The sequence below is a fragment of the Protopterus annectens genome, chromosome 9.part0 (genome assembly GCF_019279795.1).
Source record: "Protopterus annectens isolate FY-2018-M chromosome 9.part0, PAN1.0, whole genome shotgun sequence".
Classification (NCBI taxonomy): Eukaryota; Metazoa; Chordata; order Ceratodontiformes; family Protopteridae; genus Protopterus; species Protopterus annectens.
This window is the reverse complement of record NC_056743.1, coordinates 360,445,926-360,461,738: the sequence shown is the minus strand read 5'-3', so window position 1 is coordinate 360,461,738 and position 15,813 is coordinate 360,445,926. Positions and strand designations below refer to the sequence as shown.

General features: G+C 38.8%; 1 protein-coding gene across 1 annotated transcript in view; it reads left to right on the top strand.

Annotated features, from left to right (window-relative positions):
• LOC122810526 (GDNF family receptor alpha-2-like) overlaps window positions 1-15,813 on the top strand; it is a 637,566-nt gene that overhangs the window by 620,556 nt on the left and 1,197 nt on the right. The window lies entirely within an intron of this gene.

Genomic DNA, 15,813 nt, shown 5'->3' with positions numbered 1-15,813 from the left:
GGTTATGCAGTGGCATAATGCATTGCCACATAGTTTAAGGATATAAAATTGAGAGATATGTTGTTTTACAGTTTTACACTGCATTATGACATGGTTTATTGATATGGATTCTGGAACTATATATTATGCAATGGAACAATGCATTTTCACACAGTTTAGTGCTATGGAATCAGGAGGTATCTTGATATGCAGTGATATAATTCATTACCACATACTTTGGTGATATGGAATTGGGCAGTATCCTGATTTACAGTGGCACAATGCATTATCACATAGTTTAGTACAATGGAATGGGTGGTATTTGGTTATGTACTGGCACTGCACTAAGACATAGTTTAGTGGTATTGAAATGAGTGGTTGCTTGGTTTGCAGTAGCACAATGCATCATTTATTTTATTTATTTATTTAACATTTGTTGACTGGATTTATTCAACTGAGCTGATAGTCCTTTTTCAGCAGAGGCCTGAGGAGAAATGTTCCACAGATTTACAATAGGTAATACAATATAGAACATTAAAAAATAATTGACAAGAACATTTCATTTGCAACAGTCAAATCATATAAATTAATTAGAGTGAAGGCATTAAATATAATTTAGGTGTCGAAAAAAAAATAGCAAGAAAAAGAACTGAAGGCAGAAGAGGGTAGTCAGTAGGCAATTCTAAGGAAGGCAGCTAGATTAAGGTGGTTGAGTATAGTCACATAGTTTAGTTGTATGGAATCAGGTGGTATCTTATTAAGCAGTGGCACCATGCCTTATGACATTCTTTAGTAGTATGGAGTTGGGCAGTATTTTGTTTTGCAGTGGGACAGTGCATTATCATTTAGTTTAGTGCTCCTAAATTGGGAGGTATCTTGTTATGCAGTGGCACAATGCATTATCATTTAGTTTAGTGCTCTTGAATTGGGAGGTATCTTGTTATACCGTCGCACAATGCATTATCATTTAGTTTAGTGCTCCTGAACTGGGAGGTATCTTGTTATACCGTCGCACAATGCATTATCATTTAGTTTAGTGCTCCTAAATTGGGAGGTATCTTGTTATACAATAGCACAATGCATTATCATTTAGTTTAGTGCTCCTGAATTGGGAGGCATCTTGTTATGCAGTGGCACAATGCATTATCATTTAGTTTAGTGCTCCTGAATTGGGAGGTATCTTGTTATGCAGTGGCACAATGCATTATCATTTAGTTTAGTCCTCCTGAATTGGGAGGTATCTTGTTATACCATCGCACAATGCATTATCATTTAGTTTAGTGCTCCTAAATTGGGAGGTATCTTGTTATACAGTAGCACAATGCATTATCATTTAGTTTAGTGCTCCTGAACTGGGAGGTATCTTGTTATGCAGTAGCACAATGCATTATCATTTAGTTTCGTGCTCCTAAATTGGGAGGTATCTTGTTATACAGTAGCACAATGCATTATCATTTAGTTTAGTGCTCCTGAATTGTGGGGTATCTTGTTATACAGTAGCACAATGCATTATCATTTAGTTCAGTGCTCCTGAATTGGGAGGTATCTTGTTATACAGTAGCACAATGTATTACCATTTACTTTAGTGCTCCTGAATTGGGAGGTATCTTGTTATACAGTAGCACAATGCATTATCATTTAGTTTAGTGCTCCTGAATTGTGGGGTGTCTTGTTATACAGTAGCACAATGCATTATCATTTAGTTCAGTGGTCCTGAATTGGGAGGTATCTTGTTATACAGTAGCACAATGCATTATCATTTAGTTTAGTGCTCCTGAATTGGGAGGTATCTTGTTATACAGTAGCACAATGCATTATCATTTAGTTTAGTGCTCCTGAATTGGGAGGTATCTTGTACAGAAGCACAATGCATTATCATTTAGTTTAGTGCTCCTGAATTGGGAGGCATCTTGTTATACCATCGCACAATGCATTATCATTTAGTTTAGTGCTCCTGAATTGGGAGGTATCTTGCTATACAGTGGCACAATGCATTATCATTTAGTTTAGTGCTCCTGAATTGGGAGGTATCTTGTTATACAGTGGCACAATGCATTATCATTTAGTTTAGTGCTCCTGAACTGGGAGGTATCTTGTTATGCAGTGGCACAATGCATTATCATTTAGTTTAGTGCTCCTGAATTGGGAGGTATCTTGTTATACAGTAGCACAATGCATTATCATTTACTTTAGTGCTCCTGAATTGGGAGGTATCTTGTTATACAGTAGCACAATGCATTATCATTTAGTTTAGTGCTCCTGAATTGGGAGGTATCTTGTTATACCATCGCACAATGCATTATCATTTAGTTTAGTGCTCCTGAATTGTGGGGTATGTTGTTATACAGTAGCACAATGCATTATCATTTAGTTCAGTGCTCCTGAATTGGGAGGTATCTTGTTATACAGTAGCACAATGTATTACCATTTACTTTAGTGCTCCTGAATTGGGAGGTATCTTGTTATACAGTAGCACAATGCATTATCATTTAGTTTAGTGCTCCTGAATTGTGGGGTGTCTTGTTATACAGTAGCACAATGCATTATCATTTAGTTTAGTGTTCCTGAATTGGGAGGTATCTTGTACAGAAGCACAATGCATTATCATTTAGTTTAGTGCTCCTGAATTGGGAGGCATCTTGTTATACAGTAGCACAATGCATTATTATTTAGTTTAGTGCTCTTGAATTGGGGATATCTTGTTATACAGTGGCACAATGCATTATCATTTAGTTTAGTGCTCCGGAATTGGGAGGTATCTTGTTATACAGCGACAGAATGCATTATCATTTAGTTTAGTGCTCCTGAATTGGGAGTTATCTTGTTATACAGTAGCACAATGCATTATCATTTAGTTTAGTGCTCCTGAATTGGAAGTTATCTTGTTATACAGTAGCACAATGCATTATCATTTAGTTTAGTGCTCCTGAATTGGGAGATATCTTGTTATATAGTAGCACAATGCATTATTTCATAGTGCCCAACATCTGTACAAGCCAGCAACAAAAACAACATTATAGTAAAGATAAAAACACAGAAGAACTCAGATATGACTAAGGTTTCCAGTTTCATTTTAGATTTGATGCTATTTGGTAGGAATGTGTCACTTAGAAATTTGTATGGTGATTCAAACTTAAGGAACTGAGACACCCTAGCGCTTTTACCCCATCCAATTCCACTGTTAATACTTTTTTGAAATTGTACGAATTACACATAAAGTGTTATCTGGAAGAAAAAAGCAGTGGGAAGTTTTTTAATTTGTCCATTACACAGAGGCTAGCACTTAATTCATTGATAAACATTTCAAACATCGTAATAAAACCAGCGGATAAGGCAGTAGTAATGAATAAGGTCTTCTGTCAGAGTAAGGATTTACTGCTACTACAGGATGAACATACTTATAAATGTATATCCCCAGTAATGGTTAATCACATAATTAATAGATACACCTTTAGCACTATAATAGGAGGGCAGGTTGATAGGATTTCACATATATTTACAACGGATTCACATTTTGAATAAGAGATGGCTAAGTTAGAGAGCAACCTTTGTTGAAGGGGATGTAGTGAAAATAAAGTTAAAGATGTCATCACAATAAGTAAACAACACAAGAACAATAGATACAGGCCTTGGTTTTCTCACAGACAACAAGATGGAATATCTAGTCAGCCTAGACCCCCACAGATGAATAATACGAGATTGATGTTAACATATAGTAACAACATACGGGGGAATATGTGACATTATAAAACAGAACTGGAATGTTCTATTAACAGATGAAAGAATAGGCAAGGTGGTGGGAGAGAGACCACTATTTGGTTTTAGAAGGAATAAAAATCTGAAAGACTTATTATGTCATGAAGGGAAGACAGAAAAAAGTAGAAACAGGAATATCTCTACACAATGTACAAGTACACAAAAATGTAGAAACAGGAATATCTCTACACAATGTACAAGTACACAAAAATGTAGAAACAGGAATATCTCTACACAATGTCCAAGTACACAAAAATGTAGAAACAGGAATATCTCTACACAATGTACAAGTACACAAAAATGTAGAAACAGGAATATCTCTACACAATGTACAAGTACACAAAAATGTAGAAACAGGAATATCTCTACACAGTGTACAAGTACACAAAAATGTAGAAACAGGAATATCTCTACACAATGTACAAGTACACAAAAATGTAGAAACAGGAATATCTCTACACAATGTACAAGTACACAAAATGTAGAAACAGGAATATCTCTACACAATGTACAAGTACACAAAAATGTAGAAACAGGAATATCTCTACACAATGTACAAGTACACAAAATGTAGAAACAGGAATATCTCTACACAATGTACAAGTACACAAAAATGTAGAAACAGGAATATCTCTACACAATGTACAAGTACACAAAAATATAGAAACAGGAACATCTCTACACAATGTACAAGTACACAAAAATGTAGAAACAGGAATATCTCTACACAATGTACAAGTACACAAAATGTAGAAACAGGAATATCTCTACACAATGTACAAGTACACAAAAATGTAGAAACAGGAATATCTCTACACAATGTACAAGTACACAAAAATGTAGAAACAGGAATATCTCTACACAATGTACAAGTACACAAAAATGTAGAAACAGGAATATCTCTACACAATGTACAAGTACACAAAAATGTAGAAACAGGAATATCTCTACACAATGTACAAGTACACAAAATGTAGAAACAGGAATATCTCTACACAATGTACAAGTACACAAAAATGTAGAAACAGGAATATCTCTACACAATGTACAAGTACACAAAAATGTACAAGCTGTAAAGCATGTGAGTACATTGAGGAAGCAGAATCAGATAGACATCCTATATCAGGAAAGCAGTATTGTTTTGATTTGTATGCAGATTGTAAAACAAAGAGTGTTGTTTATCTGGCTGTCTATCAGGATTGCAACTCATTCTATGCAGGAAAAACTAACTGCATGTTAAAAAATAGAATTTTGAACCATTTGTCATCAATTAGGTTAAGACATGAACATAATGCACTTTTCTAGCATATTTCTAAGTATGAGAAACATAAGTTTAAATGTATGGTTATACAATGCAATAAGAACAGAAGGGGAGGTGATTTGGTTATTGAGACAGAGTTAAATGAGACAAAATGGATCATAGAGTTAGCAGCGTATAAAACCCCAGGTTTAAATGAGCTTATACCTTTAAAACCTGCACTGAAAAAGAGGAGGGTGCAGTACTGATTAGTAGTCAAAAAGCTATAAAAACTGCAGTTTTATCTGAGCTTGTTATCTGAAGAAGGGCTTGGTCCCAAAAGCGCTCATTCTGTGTTTTTAATTGTGTTTAAATAAAAGTTTTGTAGCTGTTCAGCATGGTGGCTATCGCCTGTGTTCTTCCCTTTTCAGCTCAGTTATTGTGGGCAGATTTGGTGGAGTATCTACAGTTGTTTTTGGTTTGATCCCTCCGGAAACATATGCTAGGGCAAAATTGTTATTCTGGTAAGTTTTTAATTACATACCAGCAATATTTAGAATTTGTCCCAGCCTTAGGACCTTTGTACTTCCTTTTTGTGGAGGAAGGGATTACTTTCTATTTTGTTTGCTAAGAGTGTGAGATACTTATCACAATCAGATAAGATGCAGAAAGCAGAATGGCTGTAACTGCCAGGTGGGAACTGTCTGTAAATGAAAATATTTGTTAGACTGAGTTATTATAATGTTTTTGCATATTTGATATATATTTAATATTGCATTTGTATTCTTCATCTGTACTGTAAACCGTGCTTTTGTTTAATATTACTTTCTACTCAGTTTTCTTGGGCTTAGCCAGAAAGTAATTCAGCTCAATCAGTGTTCTAGCCAGGTCAACAAATGGTAACTAAATAAATAAATACACATAAAGTAACTTGTCCTCTTTTCAGTTATTCACTCTAAATCCTCTTATCAGTACTAGAATGCGGTTATGTAAAGAAAGATGAAATGCTTTACTTGTTTATTATCACAAGTATATATTTAAAGTGTACCAAAACAATGGACTGTAATTAATGCTTTTGGACACTGGTGGATTACACGGATGGACTGGTCTTCTAGGTTTGAAATGTCCTAACATGGGAAATTTGCTATTGGTTACTAAATGTTGTTTCTCTTTCAATTGGAAAATGTTAAATGTTCACATAAATTTAAAACGCAGGCACATTTTGATTTATTAAACAATAAATATAATTTAAAACAATTTGGTAGGTAAATATGCATATAAAATAATGGAAGGTGAATCAAAAAGACTGTGTGGTCCAAGAAGAGTGTGTGTTTGGGTTGGGGGGCATAGTTTGAAAACTGCCCAGTATCCAAGATATACTTAACTTGACAATAGTTCTAAGATATGTTTGAAGGTGATTTCAGGGACAGTGAGGGGCTTTACTGGAAAGGCTCACCCAGACTCTGTGACAGTTTGCTGTGAGGGAAAGGTTACTTTGCTTTTTATTTCTTGTATTTTGTATTATTGTCTTTTTCTATTTTGTATACTGTGATTTGTTTTCTTTACACTGTTTTTTACTTGTATTCTGCTTTTAACTGCATGTTAAAACTTGAAAAGAGACTATAGCTCTGTCTCTTGAGTCGCACAGAAAATTTTGCTATCCTCGCACCCTGTTCCGTTGTGTTCTTAAAAAATACTGTCTTTATAGTTGCCTGCCCCTTATGTTAATTTGACCATATATCTCGTTTCCTCTCAGCTTTTACTGGCTGGTGTGAGTAAGCACAAAATTATAATTTTGTGAAATCACTCCCCTTCAACTATTTAAATGTATTGGCCATCCTACTGTATTCCATAGTACCAGAATACAAAAGTGCCCAGCCCCTTCAGTCTATCTTGCTCTTTTAAAAATAGTGGCTCTACACTAAAACTTAACTTTTTAGACAAGTTACCAACTTTCATATCTAACTGTTTAGTGCACATTGCAGTGTTTAGGACAAACCATTTTTTTTCATCTTACCTTTAAGCATCTGTTGCGAGACCGCCAGTTATTGGACAGCCCACATTCTGCCTTTCAATAGTCATCTTGGCATTAGTGCTTCTGTTTTATCCTGGTGAGAGAAGGAATACAGTGACATTATTTCCTGGAGACTGCTGACGACCAGAAAGCCTAATAACTGCTTTATAGGTGACCGCTTGGAATCTGTGTCGGAGCAGAATGCATCAATTCCTGACTCTTTCTGGTTGGAGAGTATCTGTACTTAACGTACCTGATTGGACTTGTCACTATTTAAGGCATCAACCAAAAACAGGCTACAAGTCTAGAATCCCTTGCATCATCTGGGACAAGACTGTGGATCACCAAACAGACTGTGGCCTGCTTCTCTTCTTGGGATTGGTGCTAACATTTTGCTTCTGGTGAGAGAAGAAGGAAAGGAGTATTGTATCCTAGGAGAGTGACGCTGTGCTGAGACCAGCACTAGTAGTAGCCAGGCAGTAACCATTCATGCGACTCCCCTCTTTTCATCATTCTTGACAAGCTAATTCTTTGTTTTAAGTAAGCGCTGTTTGATTTTTTTTTAACTTCAGAATATCCACCTAAATACTTCATCCTTAAATTTTTCAGGGTCTACGTATTAGTTTCCTCTCGTGTTTTTGGCAGTGCTCTGTACAGACTCATTCACCTTGAGTGACATTTTTCCTGTAAAAGCACAATTGAAATTTCTCCAATACTTAGCTGCACACAGGACAACTAGTTTGCAGTGGCAAGCACTGTCAACATAGTTGCAAACCAGATACTCCTGACAGTGACTGATATTCACACTCCAACTTTCTAATCAATAAAAAACGGTCTGTTGCCCCTGGTATAAACTTTCCTACTGTCTTCGTTACCAGCTTGGGCATCCTGAGGCAATGTAGAAATTGCCTCATGTTTACTGACAATCAGTTAATTCTCAAACAAACTGATACGGTATGTAAGAGATGTATTTACCCAACATCACTGGAGGCAAAGCCCTCACATAAAAGTACTCCTAATGTCAATAAGGTTGTCAGCAGTACACGTGCAGCACTCATCATGCACAATTCAAATCAGACATATAGACCCACATATGCTGAGGCACTTACATGTAACCTTCCTGAACCAGAAAGATGTCCTAGACAAAGTACACATAAGAAATACCCTCAGCAGCCCCAAACACACTCTTTCAAAACAACACCCACATCAACACATAGAGCTATGTCTCATGGAGCCTCTACCTCTAAGCCTATAAGGCAAGTCACCACACAATCCAACATTTTACTCATTGGAGACTCCATTGTGAGACACACTGATGTACCTCTCACCAGACTGAGTAAGGAGAAAGTTACTGTCAGTTGTTTATCAGGGGCTAGTATCCGCCACATTACACATGCACTCAGGTCATTGGATCACAATTACCAGTATGACTCAGTCATAGTCCATGCGGGAATAAATGACCTAAGATGTACCTCCTTAGACTATATAAAGAGAGACATCATAGAGCTTTTGGAATGTGTCTCAGGCTAGTATGAGCCTAGCACTGAGCAGCATTTTACCTTCTCCAAGGATGATGCCACAATACGAACAAAAGATGACTTACTTTAAAAATTGACTTAGTTTCTGGTGTCATTCTAAGGGGGTGCAATATTTGTAATCATGGAAGGAGATGGTCAACAGACCATGATGCTTTGCCAGGGATGGTCTGCACCTCTCCCCTCTAGGCTTTTTAATATTAACTAAAACATTGTCTTCCCCAATAGTGCTTACTTTAGGCAATGACAAACTGAAAGTACTTCTAACATAGCAAATCAAAACCAAGAAAATCTAAAGGTATTACTGCTCAATACTAGGAGAGTAAACAAAAAACTCCACTTCTTGGAAGATCTCTTTACCCTAGAGAATGCAGAGGTCTGTGCAGTCTCAGAGACATAGTTTAAAACTGTGGAAAGCACACCAGCAGTGCAGGGTTATAATGCCTTCCACACATTTAGAGCAACTACTTCACTGACAGGGACTAAAGGTGGAAGTGTTGCTATGTACATCAAAAATAAATATACTTCAAGGTTGGTCAAACAGAACAATGCACTTGCTTCATGTTCAAATCACCTTAAGTAAAATCCAAGACCACTTTCTTGCAAGCTATAGGTACCCCTGTATGCCCAGGAAACCCGTACCATGTATTTAAACTTACTAGAACCACTAACCATTCAAACCAATACCCTATTCATGGGTGACTTTAATTACCCCACTATTATCTGGGAATCCTATACAGCATCAAATGTACATGCACAGAGATTCCTGCATTTTGTAAACACACACTCCCTGGACCAGATAGTCAATACACCAACCAGGGGTGTAACCATACTGGATCTGGTCTTCACTAATATGGGAGAGTGCTGCACACCCCCTACTGTAATTCCTTCCCTGGTAAGGTGAGACCACAAAATGGTCTCCTTTGAAGTAAAAATAAAACCTGGACGCCAAGCTAAACCAGGAATATTCAGGAACAATTCTAAGACTAACCTCCTGCTATTAAGTGAGAACCTGGCAACATTTCAAGCCCCAACCAAACACCCTAATAATGGGCGATTTCAACTACCCCACCATTAACTGGGAAAACTTCTCATGTACCAACTCCTTTGCTCAACGCTTTCTGAAATTCATAAATTCCAATGCCCTGGATCAACTTATCCACACCCCCAACAGGGGCAACAATATCCTAGACCTAGTCATTACCAACATGAGTGACCGGTGTTCCACACCTGAAGTCAACTCCTCATTGGTCAGATCCAACCATAAGCTAATCACCCTAGATATCCACATCCCGCCCCCATTCCCCATTAAGGAACTCAAGGTAAAAAATTTCTTCAAAGCCAACTAGATGCTTCTGAAGACAGAAGTGGTGAACTTCATGACACCCATGGAAAATACAGTTACGACTGCTGAATCCTACACAGATGCACTCCATAAGCACTTACATGAGTGCATGGATCGTGCTATCCCAAACATAACCAAGGAGCTATCCTCCAAAAAAGGAAGCCAATCTGGTGGTCCCCTGCCATAAACAAACTCTACAACAGAAGGAAGAAACTGTTGCAAAAGAGAGTAAAATCCCATGAAATCCCATGAGTGAAGGAGTTCCCTGGTCAGTCTCAGTAAGAAGCTGAGATCCCTTATAAGATCCTCCAAAGCTAGCTACGAAAAAAAAATTGCCACTGATTCTAGGGACAACCACAAAGCATTCTATAGCTATATCAAGAATTTCAATGGCAACACCCAGATCTGCTCTGAGTTACAGCACAACGGCATGAAAATTACAGAACCAACTGATAGTGCCAATGTCCTGGCAGATAGGTTCAGTGCTAACTTTATCCCCCTCTCACCCCCTAAACGGCCCATAACTATAGAGGAAGAATGCAGAGTCCCTGTAATCACAACTATGCAGGTAAAAGCTTCAGTCTCTAAAGCCAAAAACACAACATCCCAGGCTGCGTTTTACATGAACTTCAGACCGAACTGGCTCCCTACCTAAGCACCATGTTCAATCATAGTCTCACATTAGGCTTTCTGCCCACTGAATGGTGCACAGCAACAGTTATCCCACTCCACAAAGGGGGAGCCATCACTGATCCTGGGAACTATCACCCTATTAGCCTGACGAGCCTGGTCTGTAAGGCCATGGAACTCATAAACAAAGACATTGATAACCTCCAAACTCAGGACCCCACCCATTTCGGGTTTGTGAAATGCAGATCATGCCTCCTGAACCTGATCTACTTCTTTGAGGCAGTCACCAAAGCTGTAAATGAGTGTAAGGTGGTTCACACAGTCTACCTTGACCTCGCCAAGGCTTTCAGCACCATTCCCCATTCTGGAATTATAGCTAAACTCACTAAACTAGGTATAAATCCCTACATCACAAGATGGGTTGCCAATTGGCTCACTGGCAGTACCCACACTGTAAAAGTTGCAGACTCCAAATCTGACTTCAAACCAGTGACAAGTGGAGTACCACAGGGTTCAGTCCTGGGACCTCTCCTGTTTGGTATCTACTTATCTGAAGTACAGGCTAACACAGAAGGCCTTTGGCTAATGAAGTTCGCAGATGACTGCAAGCAAGGAACCATAGTTGAGTCCCCAAATGATGTGGACATCCTACAGAAGGGCTTCACTGAGACAGATGCCTGGTGTCAGAGCCATGGCCTCAAGCTCAATGCCAAAAAGTACATTGTCATCCCCTTTGGTAAAAACTCTGTACCCACGAACTACCACATAGGCAGCAGTCTACTTAATGCTGAATGTGTGATAAGAGACCTGGGGACCCAGGTGGACAGTAGTATCTACTTTGATAATCACATTGCCATAGTAGTCAGGAAATCCTTCTAATGGCACAACTCATCACAAAAGGGTTCTCATCTAGGAAAAAAGAGGTCATTGTTCCCTGCTACTGGACACTCATTAGACCCATTATAAAGTACAACTCCCCTTTTGGAATGTACATCACAAGACATCTGCAGCAGCTGGAAAGGCCACAAAAGTACCTCACAAAGAGGATTACTGGCCTCAAACAGATGCCCTACACTGACCATATCAAAAAACTCCACCTTTACTCCATAGCATATCGCCTACTCTGAGGTGATCTCTGCCTAACATATAAAGCTATGTGAAACCCAGAGCTGTTGGACATGCTACACCTAAAGAAATCCCAATCCCTCTGAGCTACACAATCTAGGGACCTAAACCTTGTCACCACAATAAACAGGACATGCTGGAGAGATAGATTCCTGCCCCAGAGACTTCCCATACTCTGGAACAAGCTACCCATCTATGTCAAGCAAAGTTCCTCATTAGCACTCTTCAAGAAATATCTTGATGAGTGGATGGGAAATAGGAAATATACCCCGGGGATCATTTCTGTGGTTCTGCTCAACAGGGGCACAGGAAAATAACTTTCTTGGGTGGTGTAAGCCAGGGAACCTTGTTGGCTAGGCTTACTTAGGTCCTTGGGCCGATAGCCTAGTACCTACCTATGAACCTATGTACCTATAAACCCAGAGAACATTTCTGCCTATGCAGAACTGTTCATAGAAACACTGTACAAGCATGTTAATATACTATAGAGGCAGCTGTACCCACCAGGAAGAAGTACATAAATAACTGAAAAAACAAGCCACCCTGGTGGAATCACAAAATTAGTTGGATGTATAACAGGAGGAAGAAAATCATGACAAAAGTTAAGAGGTGTAGCACCCAGCAGGATGAAAGCGTACTCATTAAACTATACAAACAACTCAGAGGGAAAATAAAGTCTACCAAAGCCAAATTTAAGATAAGTTTGGCCTCCCAGGCCAAGGACAACCACAAAGCATTCTTTAGCTATGTCTGCAACCTCAAAGGCAATGCACAATTGTGTGCAGAGCTCATTGTAAATGGAGCCACCTATACTGAGCCAGAAGATATAGCAATCCTCCTGGCTGATAAATTCAGCTCCAGCTTTTCCCCCTCTATCCCCTCAACATTCCCCCAGAAATATCATCAAATATAACTCCCCTACTATCACTAGTGAAAAGGTCCTTAATGCTGTCTCTAAGACCAAGAACACTGCATCAGTGGGCCCAGACAATATTCCAGGATGCCTGCTAAATAGCATGAAACGTGACATATCAAGACCTCTGGGATTACTAACTGTAGCCTCCAAACAGGCTTTGAATGGAGAAAGGCAGCAGTCATTCCTCTGCACAAAGTTGGGCCATCTGCAGACCCTGGAAACTACCGACCCATAAGTCTCACTAGTCTTATATGTAAAGCCATGGAAATAATTATCATGGAGATAATCAACAGAGATTTAGTAAACATCCAGACACTGAACCCAACCCAATTTGGTTTTGTCAAGGGCAGATCATGCCTACTCAACCTGGTGTACTTCTTTGAGAAGGTCACCAAAGCAATGGATGAGGGCAAAATCGTTTGCACTGCCTACCTTGTCCTGGCCAAGGCATTTGACAGAATACTCCACTCGGGAATTCTTGACAAACTCAAGGAAGTTAGGTACAAACCCATATGTCACCCAGTGAATAGCCAAATGGCTCATAGACAGGACCCAGGAAGTTAGAATTGGGAAGTCCACCTCTACAAAGAGACCAGTCACCAGTGGAGTCCCTCAAGGATCAGTCCTTTGACTGCTCCTTTTTGACATTTACCTCTCAGAAGTCAAGGTCAATATCAGTGGTCTCTGGCTGACTAAATTTACAGATGATTGCAAATTAGGAGCTGTCATTGAATCTCACTGTGACAAAAATGTTCTCCAGGAGTGGCTGACGCAGACAAACAACTGGTGTCAGAGTCATGGACTAAAACTAAATGCCAAGAAATGCATAACCGTATCCTTTGGGAAGTCATCCATCCCTGGTAACTATCATATTGACAACACACCCCTTAGAGTTGACCCAGTAGTCAGGGACTTAGGGACACACACAGATAGTAATATAGCCTTTGATCATCACGTGTCTACAGTGATGAGGAAATCATTCTATGTTGTGCAACTTATAAACAAAGGTATGGCATTTAAGTCTAAGGAAGTCATTGTTCCACTGTATTTGCCATTCATTAGACCTATCATTGAGTATAATGCCCCCTTTGGTATGTACCTAACTAGGCATATCCAACAACTGGAACGACCACAGAGGTTCCTCACTAAAAGAATATAGGGCATAAGTAATATGTCCTCTGCAGACCACTTCAAGGCCCTATCCCTGTATTCTGTCTCCTACAGGCTTTTGAGGGGAGATCTATGCCTGGCATACAGGGCATTGTCAGACCCCACTCTGATGGACCTCCTGCATATCCACAAGACAAACAGTACTAGAACTACCTGTTCTAAAGACTTAAACCTTCTCTGTGATATAAATAGGACCTGCTGGGACTACCCTATCTATGGAACAGGCTCCCCATCCATGTGAAGCAGAGTTAGACCTTAATCCATTCCAAGTGCAATTTGAACAATTAGATTGGAAACCGGAAATTCATCCCTGGTTTGCTACCTATGTCTCTGATGCAAACAGGTAACCTGTAATTGGTCATCTCCCAGGCCCATGCTTACACTTGTCACAGGTATCAGAACTTGTGGTCGTTAGCCTAGTAAACACCTATGAACCTATGAACAATGTGGGTACATGAAGTAAAGTGGGCACTACATTTGTTTGCTAATATATTGGCTACATACTTGGAGTAGAATGTGTGATATTATTATGGATGAGTGCAGTCCATTGTTGATCTTTATCTCTTCATTTCTTGACATAACTGAAGAAAGATTTGAAGTTTCTTTGGCATCTGTGGTGACCTTAGCTATGCACTGTTATTTATATTATTAATAGTACTCGTAAGTTCCTTGCTAGTATATTTTGTTGGGGTCTTGAGCTAGTGTGATGGGAGATTTTATACAACCTTTCATTATTTTCCTTTTATTTTATGTAGGAGTTCACAAGAGTGGATTATTCTTTAATTTACTATTATATTTAGGGCAAACAGATACTGACTTTCCTGTATAGCTGTTATGGTCCTGGTGAATGCTGCAGCCCTGGGAGATTGTTGGGAATTTTGCAGAGGTCTTCTGCAGGCTGATTAGGTTTCCCTTTGTCCTAGAAAGGAAAAACAGCTGTTATATCTAAACTTAGAAAGAGCCTGTTAGATCTTCTGAGGAAATCAGCACTCAAGTACTACAAAGATCAAACTTCTCAAAGTTATTAAATCCACAGACCACATCTCTTTACCCATATACAGTATGTTATAATTTAATATTATTAAAATTCCCCAGAGCAGAGGTAGACAATATTTTTAGTAGAAAGTCAGGAATCAGAAATTCTTCTCCTGCAACATGTCGGTGTGCCAATCAGACAACTGGAGGGGGAAGAGGGGGGTAAATGATAGTACTTGGATCTTTATATACAAAATTAATACATTGTTAAGAAATGTTAAATGTGCTTATGGTTACTTCATTCTAATTAGAGAACATCTGCAAGTCGCACCATATGATTGTGTGTGTGTGTGTGTGTGTGTGTGTGTGTGTGTGTGTGTGTGTGTGTGTGTGTGTGTGTGTGTGTGTGTGTGTGTGTGTGTATCACTGTTAGATATTGCAGTAGCAATGGTAATGGACTCCTGCATAAATTCAAAGGTAACTACATTTATGAAGTAACACCAGAACTTACTCCAGAGCATGACAATATTTACAAAAAGAGGGAGATAAAGTTAACCTTGATTACACCATGACTTTTACACAATGCATGATAAATATGAAGTTCATAATTGCACACTAATATCCACATCAAAGTCCTGTAAGGAAAATAGATAACTGACAAAGTAGTCTGAAGATATAAGTGACATCTCATCATTGTCACTCAAGACATATCCTTTCACCTACCTGCACAGTTATGCACTGCAGTCTAGCGAAGTTAAAGCCTTTCTCCTACCCTATCTATCTGAACTGGCATGAATTGCCATCCAAAAGTTGTGGCTTCCTGATTGTTACTGATCCCATGATCCCAGCAAGAAAGCTGATCAATGCATTGTGATGAACATTAAAGGATTCTCATTGTGGAGTGTTTTCATAGTAAGCTGTTATATCATTAACATAGAAGTTGGTTTGATTAGTTGTTTATGGCACCAGTTTATTAATGGACATAAATACATACATACATACATGCATGCATACAAACGTGCACATACACATATGCAAATAATACTGCCTGTGTAAGACAAAAGTAATTATGATAGAAGTAGAACACTAGCATGAAGCCCTGACATTAGGTAACAGGGCAGTTATCTCTGT